Source organism: Etheostoma cragini, chromosome 14, assembly GCF_013103735.1.
Source record: "Etheostoma cragini isolate CJK2018 chromosome 14, CSU_Ecrag_1.0, whole genome shotgun sequence".
Classification (NCBI taxonomy): domain Eukaryota; kingdom Metazoa; phylum Chordata; class Actinopteri; order Perciformes; family Percidae; genus Etheostoma; species Etheostoma cragini.
Genome location: NC_048420.1, coordinates 21,178,488 through 21,188,444, shown reverse-complemented (window position 1 = coordinate 21,188,444; position 9,957 = coordinate 21,178,488). Strand labels below are relative to the sequence as shown.

Sequence of the window (9,957 nt, the reverse complement as noted above, 5' to 3'; positions counted from 1 at the left end):
CCAGCGCCCACAGTTTGTGGTCTGATTCAACATCAGAGCAACAGGCCTGCAGTGTGTAACCATATACTAAGGTTAACATAATGAAAGAGGTTATTAAAGATGAACGGAAATGTAGATATTTCTGGATATCTAAAGTAGTGTTACACAACCAACAATGAATTAAAACATGTTTAGACTCTGTGCCGAGGAGAAATTAAACCAAACAACATTAAAATCCTTCTCTTTTTTACATAAACTAGTATGAATGTTTTCATCATCTTAACTACAGCACAACTCTACAGAGGCTCATGAAAATAGAGAGCTAAATGGAAATGAAACGGGAACATTAGTGCTCTGTTGTGACTCGATTTTGATTTTTTTTTTATTCAATTTTACATAGCCCTGACACTCTTTACACAAACTACAGGTGGAGAAGTTTGGGGTGGATCTAATAATTCCTTAGACGTCATTCACTCTCTCAGGATTCGTTTCTACGTACAGTACTCCACCCCCTTTTGTGCAACTTATTTAAAGTACACATGATTGTTGTTTTGAATCTCAGGCTTGTTTCTCCAGCACCAGTTAATGCATTCATGCCGTGTTACAAAAAAAAGTCCAACATGGACTGCGTTGAAATTTTGAACAGACGTTCATGGTCCCCAGATGATGAATCCTACTGACTTACACTCTGGTGCCACCATGGGGTTTGCCACATTTGTGGTTTTGATAGAAATGTCATGACAGCTATTGGAAAGATTGCCACTAAATTCAGTTCCTGTTCCCCACAGATGAATTGTAATAACTTCTGACCTTATATCCAGCGCCATTATGAGATCAAAATTTGAAGTTGTCCTTCCGTTTGAAATTTTGGATCATACCTGCTGAACTTATGACATACCCATTATCCTGTACTTTGTGTAGCCATTCTACTCTCCGCAGACTTATACAAATACTGCATGAAATTGTTAATGTGGAGTTTCATCGTTTCATGTCAACAAGAGGCAGAGATGGTCCTACAATCGTTCCAGTCATATGTCGCATCACAAACCGTGAGCCTATATGGTCTGTTGGTTTAGAGAAAGAGCAGGTCATTTAATGGACGCTCCGCTTTAACCATCAGCCTCTGCCCATCTAATCTCGCATGGCCAGACCTTCCTTCACAGTGGTGCGGAGGAGGGTCTGGCTGGTCCACACAGCCTTCTGGGATGGGAGAAAAACGTGTTTTGGTTTGTTGCCATTTCTTTAAAATGATCACAATCGTCTTGGGTGGCACTGGGTGCAGCAATGGCACTGCTGCTCAATAGCCTCAGGATGGAACTCTTTCTGGTGGAACTTGTGCACGTAGAGAGGCTAGGTCTGGAATTTAAATGGCTGTTGAGCATTTGATGAGAACCAAAAACAATATTTTGTTGTCAGTTCTAGCTCGGGGGATGTGTCCCGAATCGACCGGGGTTTAGAATGCCAACACAAAGTTAATGGTAATCGAGCAACATCTGGCCGAAAACGTCGTTGATATAGACTGAATAGCTAATATATAGACTAAGGCCCATCTTACTTAATGAAACATCCCCAATCATATAAATATGACATATTTTTGGGATAAAGTGTTGTTTTGCAAGTTAAATACCTCTAAACATTTGTGTAATTAGGCACAATTTGAGTCATTGCGAATTAATTTAAAATGAGTTAACTTCAGAGTCCCAGATGTTGACGATTCACCAGCATGTGTAAACCACTGAAAGAATGATCTAATGAATTCTCCAAACATTTAGTAAATAGCTTTCTTTCCTGAAGATCTACAAAATCAAGAAAAATAACTGAAAGCTCATCACATCATAAACTCCAACCATTAAACAGTAATTCTCTCCATAAATAAATTTTCTGGCTGGTGCATATTAGTTTTAACAGATCAAACAACAGCAGGCATTCATGCGCACACTGACACACATGCTTTAAAGTTGGTAGTCTTCCGATGGCTCTCTCATCTCTGAGGCTTTACTGCGCAGTCATTTCTGCCATCTCAGAGCCATTACAGTCTCTGGATACCTCCATGTTTGCTAATTTCCCCCGGTTAATTGCTCTCGCTACTGCTGCTGCTTCTTCGTAGCTCAAAGTTTGAGTCATTAACATGGCGGCAGCAATTCATTCAGTCTGCTTTCTCGAGTCGTTTCTCAGCTGTAAACCAATCAGTCAGCTGTATTCAAATGAGAAGGTAAATGACTGGATAGTTCATGAATTAGATTTTCTGTCAGAAACTGTTTCTTTAATGAATCTCTTGGGTGAGAGGTTGTGGAGGGAATGATTCACAATCTATGTCAAGCTTAGAGGAGCATTTGTATTGGTTAATCCAGCCTTGAATGAAATAGTATATGTAGCTGTAATGCATGCAGGGAGTATCTTCTTAGCAACACTTAGTATGAGCAACACATTCTGTGATAAATAAAATAAAAATGAAACACTTCTCATACGAACTTTTCTTTGTTGAGCTCTAATGCTTTACCAACACCATAGCAAGTAAGCGCTGTGACTACTCTTCTAAAGTCATTTTGGAGAGGGAAATTAGATGGTTAAATACACTGATCGACCTACATGACATCATCGTAGTTGTATAATACTATTAATCAAGGCTAAAGTGAGTGATAGTAATAACGCATGCACGTTGCTTCCTCTTAGTTTCAGGTTGTGGTTAACTTAATTTTTGACAGGACAGCTAGGTGAGAAGGGGAGAGAGAGGGGGAACAGGTCGGACTAAAACCTGCTCCACCCACTCTGCCAACCCGGCCACAATCGGGTGATTTATTTTGTCTTTGCATCCAACATTAAACACTGACTACTGTAGCTTCACTACCCATGGAAATGTAAGTGCATCACTGTGTCAGCTGGCGCTTACTGTACACATCTAGACACAGAGAACCTCACTCCTCATAACATTAAACCCCACCGGACTAACGTTGTCTCACATACACACGCTGTCCACATGACTACCTGTCTTAAAGGGGAAGGGTCGCCAGTAACAATCATGTAAAAGAAGAATGGTTAAAGCTTACTTTTCTATCAAGCAGCAAAAAAAGTGTTTGGCGTCAACGTGGCAGTGTCCTGCGAGCATGCGCTCTCGGCGGTGTAGACAATAAAAAAAAATATCGTGCAGCCCTAGTTAACGGGAAGAAACATCTAGCCTGACTCTGTCTGAAGGTACGAAATAAAAAGGATCTGCCAGTCACCTCTAAAGCTCATTACTTTATATCTGAGTTCCTTGTTAAATAGGAAGTGAAATTTTAATGTGAGAAACCTTTCACTCTTTACTCTTTAAAAAACCCAAAGGACCACATCACTTCAACTCAGACGGCTGTGGATAAAATTAGAAATGTATTCAGAAAGTTTTTGTTTTTTATTTTTTTATTTCAATTTGATTCAGCTCTCTTAGTTCATGTCCTGTATTTTGAGGTCCAACATGTTGTAACAACAGTCCTCCAGCAGAGAGAGCACTTACCTACACAGTAGACGCTGTATCTGAGCTGGAGACAGACAAAGAGTATCCGAGAGAAAGAGACTGAGGAGTGTCACAGAGAAAGGACAGAGAAGGGGGACAGAGGAGCGGCAGGTTAAAGGTCAAGGAGAGGAAACGCGGGAGATCTCCTTTACACCTTATCGTCTCTTCAGGGACACCTTACAAGTTTTCACAGACACACTTACAAGAGAAAAGGGATTCTCCATCTCTCTTAATCCTGTCCATCATTACACGGCCGCCCTCAGTTTATACAGGTGAAGTCATCTCAGTGAAGTACAAGCTGCATTGCAGACTGAGATTCCTTCCTGCAGCCCGACAGCTTTCTGCACAACAGCAAAGTGATGGTACCACGTTGTGATGTAAGACATTAAGCAACCCATTTAACTCGCATTGTCGCAAGCAGAACACACGTTTGGGAATTCATGCTCTTATGCTCACTGAGGCAAACTATGAATCAATATTAGCGTCTCTCAAATTGGTCTTCAAACGAGCTCTTTAATTATTTTGTTTAATGAGATAACTAAAAGCAGCAGTGTGCACTGTAACAAAAATAATTGCGTTTGCAATTATTGAAATTGGATGTACTACATGTTAATCCTTTATCTCCCGAGTACCCATTTCTCCTTGTCTTCATTAAGGGTCTCAGGAAATGTCTTACACTAATTAGAGCCTTATAAAACAGACAGTTTGATTCAGACAACACCATAGTGAAGAAACAACTTCTGAATATATAATTCCTCTACTTTTGAGTCTGCATCTCAGAAACGTACAGCCAAAATAAGCCAAAGTCTGCTAAACCCCTGAGCTGTTTATTTCCTGACGTTCTGCTGGACAGACGGAGTAATGGTTCAATCGTCTGGTGCAGTCTGCAGTTTCAGACACAAACAAATATCTAGGTGCTCTGCTTTAAAATGCATTCTCTGGAACAAGATTACATGAAAATGATGCTATTATAACAGTCCAGATAACACACAGCTGTGATCATCTTTGTGTGATGATCTTGTTTTTTTTAAATCCCCCTGGGGGTCCAAGCCATTTCACCCAATCGATGGGTCACCTGGTTTCCTTGTCAAATAATGCTTGAATAACCTCAACCCTGTGGTGCACAATCAAGTAATATGCATCATTTTATTTCTGGGCAACATGGGCTATTATCAGGATATGTGTTCCACAGAGACTAATGCACACATTGTTAAATTACTATAAAGCAGAGATTTTCAACAGGGGGGTTATAGTTTTTATATATACATACATACATACATACATACATACATACATACATACATACATACATACATACATCAATACATACAGTACAGGCCAAAAGTTGTGAACCACCTTCTTATTCAATGCGTTTTCTTCATTTTCATGACTGTTTATATTGTAGATCATCACTGAAGATATCAAAACTATGAATGACCACGTGTGTGTGTGTGTGTGTGTGTGTGTGTGTGTGTGTTTGTGTGTGTGTGTGTGTGTGTGTGTGTGTGTGTGTGTGTGTGTGTGTGTGTGTGTGTGTGTGTGTGTGAGAATGTACTTTACCATGAATCCAACATTTATTTCTTTTTAGACATCCAGAGATCGCTTTTATTTCCATTTCCCATAACTCAAATAAAATGTGTAAAAACGCAATAAAAACTATACATCCATCCTTAATGCCCTTATAATGGATGCTGTGTTTATCGTGTTTGCGAGACTGACTGACTGAACGCTTTCCTATAGCGAATGACAATCAGATCTCTGCTGTTGGTATCAAATATGAACTTTTCCACTTCTCTGACAAACCCTTAGTCGCTCTCACCTTCCTTTTCGTAGTGTATCATTGATCAATGCCTTCTGCCTTCTGCTCCTCCGTTAATCCATATGCTATTCCTTATCCTTCCCTCTCTTTTTTATCTTTCAAACATCTCTGAAAGTGCAGCTGTATCAGTCAGCTAAATAACTGCTTCTTCTGCTGTTCATGTCTTGCCAAAACATCTGTTGGTTTCTTCAGGCTGTCATGCACCATGTGTTCAGCTGAATCATGCCAGCCATTCATGCTTTGTACAGGCACTCCATGATCTGAGGTACAGCAAAAAACTCTGATGGAGGAAATAGTGCTCATAAAGGAAGATGTACATGATGTTGACAAACAAACTGAAGTCATACGTCTTCATCATTTCTAATATTTTAAACACGAACTTCCACCATCTCTTATTGAAAGAGACTCCCGTGGCACAGTCTTTTTGTTTGGTAACATTCTGGCAAATTGATGTGAGGGCTCATCTTTCTTGTAGTAACTCATCTCTCTTAAAAAATATTGACTGATTTAACAGTTTTGTTTTGTGCACTGCACAGTAGAAACGAGACTAAACTGTATGCTCAGGTATGTGAAACATAAAATTAGTATTTGGGAGCATGCCTGTGTATAAATTCAGCGGTTTGCATTCTGCTAGAGGAAAGTCAGGATGCTGAATGGGAATCCTCTGAGTAAAGTGTGCCATCTTAACTGCAGCAATCCCAAAAAATTGCTTAATGTCCTCCTCCTCTATTCAATTTGCATCTATTTACAGCGTCACTGGCTTCATTTTGGTACACACACACTCCCATCAGTCATATTTTTTATTATTATTTAAAGATCAATTTTATGGGCATTTCCGCCTTTAATGAATGGAGAGCTCAGACATGAGGGGAGAAAAGGGGGAAGACTTGCAGGTCGGACTCGAACCCTGGACATTCTGCATCAAGGAATAAACCTTAATATTTGTGTGCCTGCTCTACCAACTGATCTAACAGGCCACACCCCATCAGTCATATTACGCCTCATTCCCTAATCTAATCTTTCTCTCCATTCATTTTCTACATTTTCAATTCTTTCCATCCTTTTCTCTCTTCCACTCACACCCTGACTGAGGGTAGGGAAAGAAAGTGATAGTGGTCACTATGGAAACAGCCCAGCAACAGGCTGGGTCCTGGAAACCAATCAAAGCCTGCTCTGGCTGTGCGTCTCATCCAATGGGAGAAGCAGGAGAGGGGGTTGTACAGGGGGCCGTCAAGGTGAATGCTTAAGGAGGCGTGATCAGGAGCACTTACTTCCTGCTTGGACTGAGAATGTCAGGATAATGTGAAGAAGAGAGACACTTTTCTTAAGGAAAACTAATTATTAAAACAAGTGGACATTTTCTTTCATCGTTAGAACCTTAAAAAATACATTTAAATTAAAACAAATTTTTGAGTGGTGACTTTACTAATGAGAGAGTAGTAACACCACCTGGCAGTTAACAAGATGGACAATACACACTATAGCTTCTGATTTTATGTCTGTCTTGGGCGGAGGAGAGTTATACTCAGTATACGTAATACAACTTTTTTTTTTCTGCCACAAGCAATCGTTTTGTCATTAATTAGGGGTGGTGATGGCCCAGTGCATGTGATACATGCCTTTTGTGTGGGAGACCTTGGTTCGAATCCCACTGTGATACATCAACCAATGTGTCCCCGACCAAGACACTTAACCCCTAGCTGCTCCAGAGGCATGCAACCTCTGACATATATAGCAGTTGTAAGTTGCTTCAGATAAAAGCATCAGCTAAATGACATGTAATGTAATCCTACTTTATAACACAACAAAGAACTTATTGATTTAACTGTTGATCGATCCAACACCAAAGATTTGTTTCTTTTCCAAAATCGTTTGAGTGATTCATTAACTCGTTTGAATGAGACATGAGAATAATGGTAATGGTAACCAACCTGTAGGGGGACTGAAGAGGAGAAGTGCTGGTGCCTACTGTATAGGTGCTGGTTGACATGAAGCTAATGCTAATGTTTGATCTATCACGTCAGTTAATTCTTTGAGAGTAAAATAAGATTATGATATCATTCAACACACAGTTATTTTTAGTATGATTGTTTTGACCACGGTTGACAACTCTGGATCTCATCAGTAACGTTAACTAGCTTTTCTAAATTACACATCCACAGTCAGGGATGTGTGGGGACCCATCCACAGTCAGGGTTGTGCGGGGACCCATCCACAGTCATCCCCCAGCCAGCTAGCAACCAGCTCGGTCACCCTTTAACTCCGGTGCTAAGGACGCTAACAGCAGTTTACTGAACTGTCGGGAAACAGGCACCCGAGTCAGAACAGCAGGCATTTGTGACGTTACACCTCCGTTAGTGTTAACCCCCTTTTGCTTTAGCCGTCTTAACAGTTAGCTTAGTTTACCAGACAAAACTGTGACAAAGCACCAAAAGGACTGATACTACTAGTAATGTAAAGATGTGGTAGCATTGGATCTGGGCGGGAAGGATAACTTGGGGAGTTGGAAGGGGTTACAGCCCTACTGTCCTCTCATGAAGAACAAGAGCATATGTTTTTTTTAAATGCCCAAATACATATATTGACATAAAAATGAAAAAGCCACACAGTATATTTGCTGTTGTAATTGTGACTCTTGTCTGTAGGAAGAAAAGGAGGACATGGTGTGATAACCTTACCAAACCTTAACTTTAACATCGCGAGAGCTGAAGATTTGGAGAAAATTGATCAATAGTGTATTTTGTTGTGTCATTTGGAGGACCCATTCTTTGGGTTGCAATATATGGCCCACACAAAACTTGTTGTATGTCAAGCATTGGTGTGGATGGGAAGATCGTCAAATCTATTTTTAAAGTATCCCACTTTGCTGTCAAAGCTTTAAACAAATGCTCAAGAAAAAAACTAAAGTTATGCAGACAGTTATTTCAGACAGTGAAAGTCTAGGATCGATGGACAGCAAGGCTAATAGGCAGTCAACTAGGGAAATAGCATTGAAAAGCTGACATCTAATTAACATGAAACTTTAACTAGCTGTCAATTATGGCACTGCAACTGTGGGATGAAATTGATTAAACATCTCATTTACTCTTGGGATACCATAGACACAGATGATCAATCAGAATAACCAGTTAGAACGCAAGAAGTGGCTAATTATAGCACAATGGCTTTACAGCAGACCATCTCCTTCCTTTTTAATTTAAAAGGGAATCTTGTGTCCACAAGGAAAAGAGTTACCCAAGGCTCAATTCTGGGGCATCTTTTGTTCATAACAAATAACGAATAATGTTATGACAACGACATAGGCAACATTTTCATCAAACAATATGATACTGTAGATTTTTGCATCGCCAAATTGACGTTAAAGTGCCTGTGACCCTTGTCTGGGATAATAATGACTTTTGGGGAGGAGACTCTTTCAGTTAAAGGGACAACACAACACCACTGGTATAATAATTCAGAGGGCTATAAACAGTTATACAGCATCTTTACCAGACACATTTCCCAGACAGAGAACACGAGAGCAGTCTGTTCATCCTCCTCCACTGAATCTTTCAACCTACACAAGATGAAAGTGGACTGGTCCACAGAATTTTGCATTGAAGATAGATCATCTGCAGGACCAAAACAGAAAATCCCAAATTACCGGTAGAAGAATTGATGCTGCGTTCTTTTTACTGAAAGTACCTTAGGCCCAGGACAAATCCTTCTTGGGTGGACAGGGTTTAATATCATGTTGAAGGAAGACACAGTCCTATCATCTACTTATGTTGGCTACCTACCAGTGATTGACACCAGCCCGACTGATCTCAACACTGTCCACACCATCCTTAGCTGCTCCATTGCCATTGCTGACAGCTCGGCACAAAAATAAGTTTTAGTTATGGATCAATCCATATATGCCAAGGTGCAAGGCCATTGGCAAACAAAGTCTTTGAAATTGTAGTGAGGATGGGAGAGTTCCACACAGCAAATGCATATATGTCATGCATAGGAAAGTTGTATTGTGATGTTGGCTTTCAGGAAATCTTGATTGAGTCTGACCTGGTGGCCGAAGGCTCAATCGATGGAGGGATCTCTGGCTATCACTACAACAGGAGCATACAGGCTCACAAACTCCTGATGGAAGCACTCCAGAAACTGTGCTGGTGGGCATACTTGGACACACTCACAGAAAAGTACACAGGACTCTTGAGTGTATGCCAGACATTTTTCCTTCTGTAAATCATGGCTGGAAGATGGGAGGAGATTTCTATGGAGTGGACTGGATGACACTTCCGCCAGCTCAATAGGACATACTGGAAATTGTGCACTGTGTAAAAAAAAAACAAATTGTGTTAAGGGTAGATGCACATATAAACTGCATGAGCTGCCATGTACAAACCTCTATCAGTGTGTAACTGTGACAATAAGTCATTTGAAGATGACTGGGGCACACTAGGGCTTGATCCTGCTCTTTGGGGAGGGGTGTGTGTGTGATTGTGTTGGCTACTCCTGGAGAAGTAAATCTGTATGACATCTTTATGTACATTATAAGTCCGCTTTGTTTGATAACCTATGTTATTTGATAGTTATACTTTTCTGATTTCTATTACACTCTCCGGGGAACCATCACCTTATCGTGGTGGAGAGGTTTGTGTGTCCCTATGAACCTGAGGGCTGTGTTGTCTGG

At 40.5% G+C, this 9,957-nt stretch overlaps 1 long non-coding RNA gene across 1 annotated transcript in view; it reads right to left on the bottom strand.

Moving 5' to 3' along the window:
• LOC117956674 overlaps nucleotides 1-3,057 on the bottom strand; it is an 8,377-nt gene extending 5,320 nt beyond the window's left edge. The window contains exon 1 of the long non-coding RNA XR_004659336.1: nucleotides 2,957-3,057. This is a non-coding gene — a long non-coding RNA (uncharacterized LOC117956674). The remainder of the gene's footprint in view (nucleotides 1-2,956) is intronic.
• Nucleotides 3,058-9,957: the final 6,900 nt, after the last annotated feature.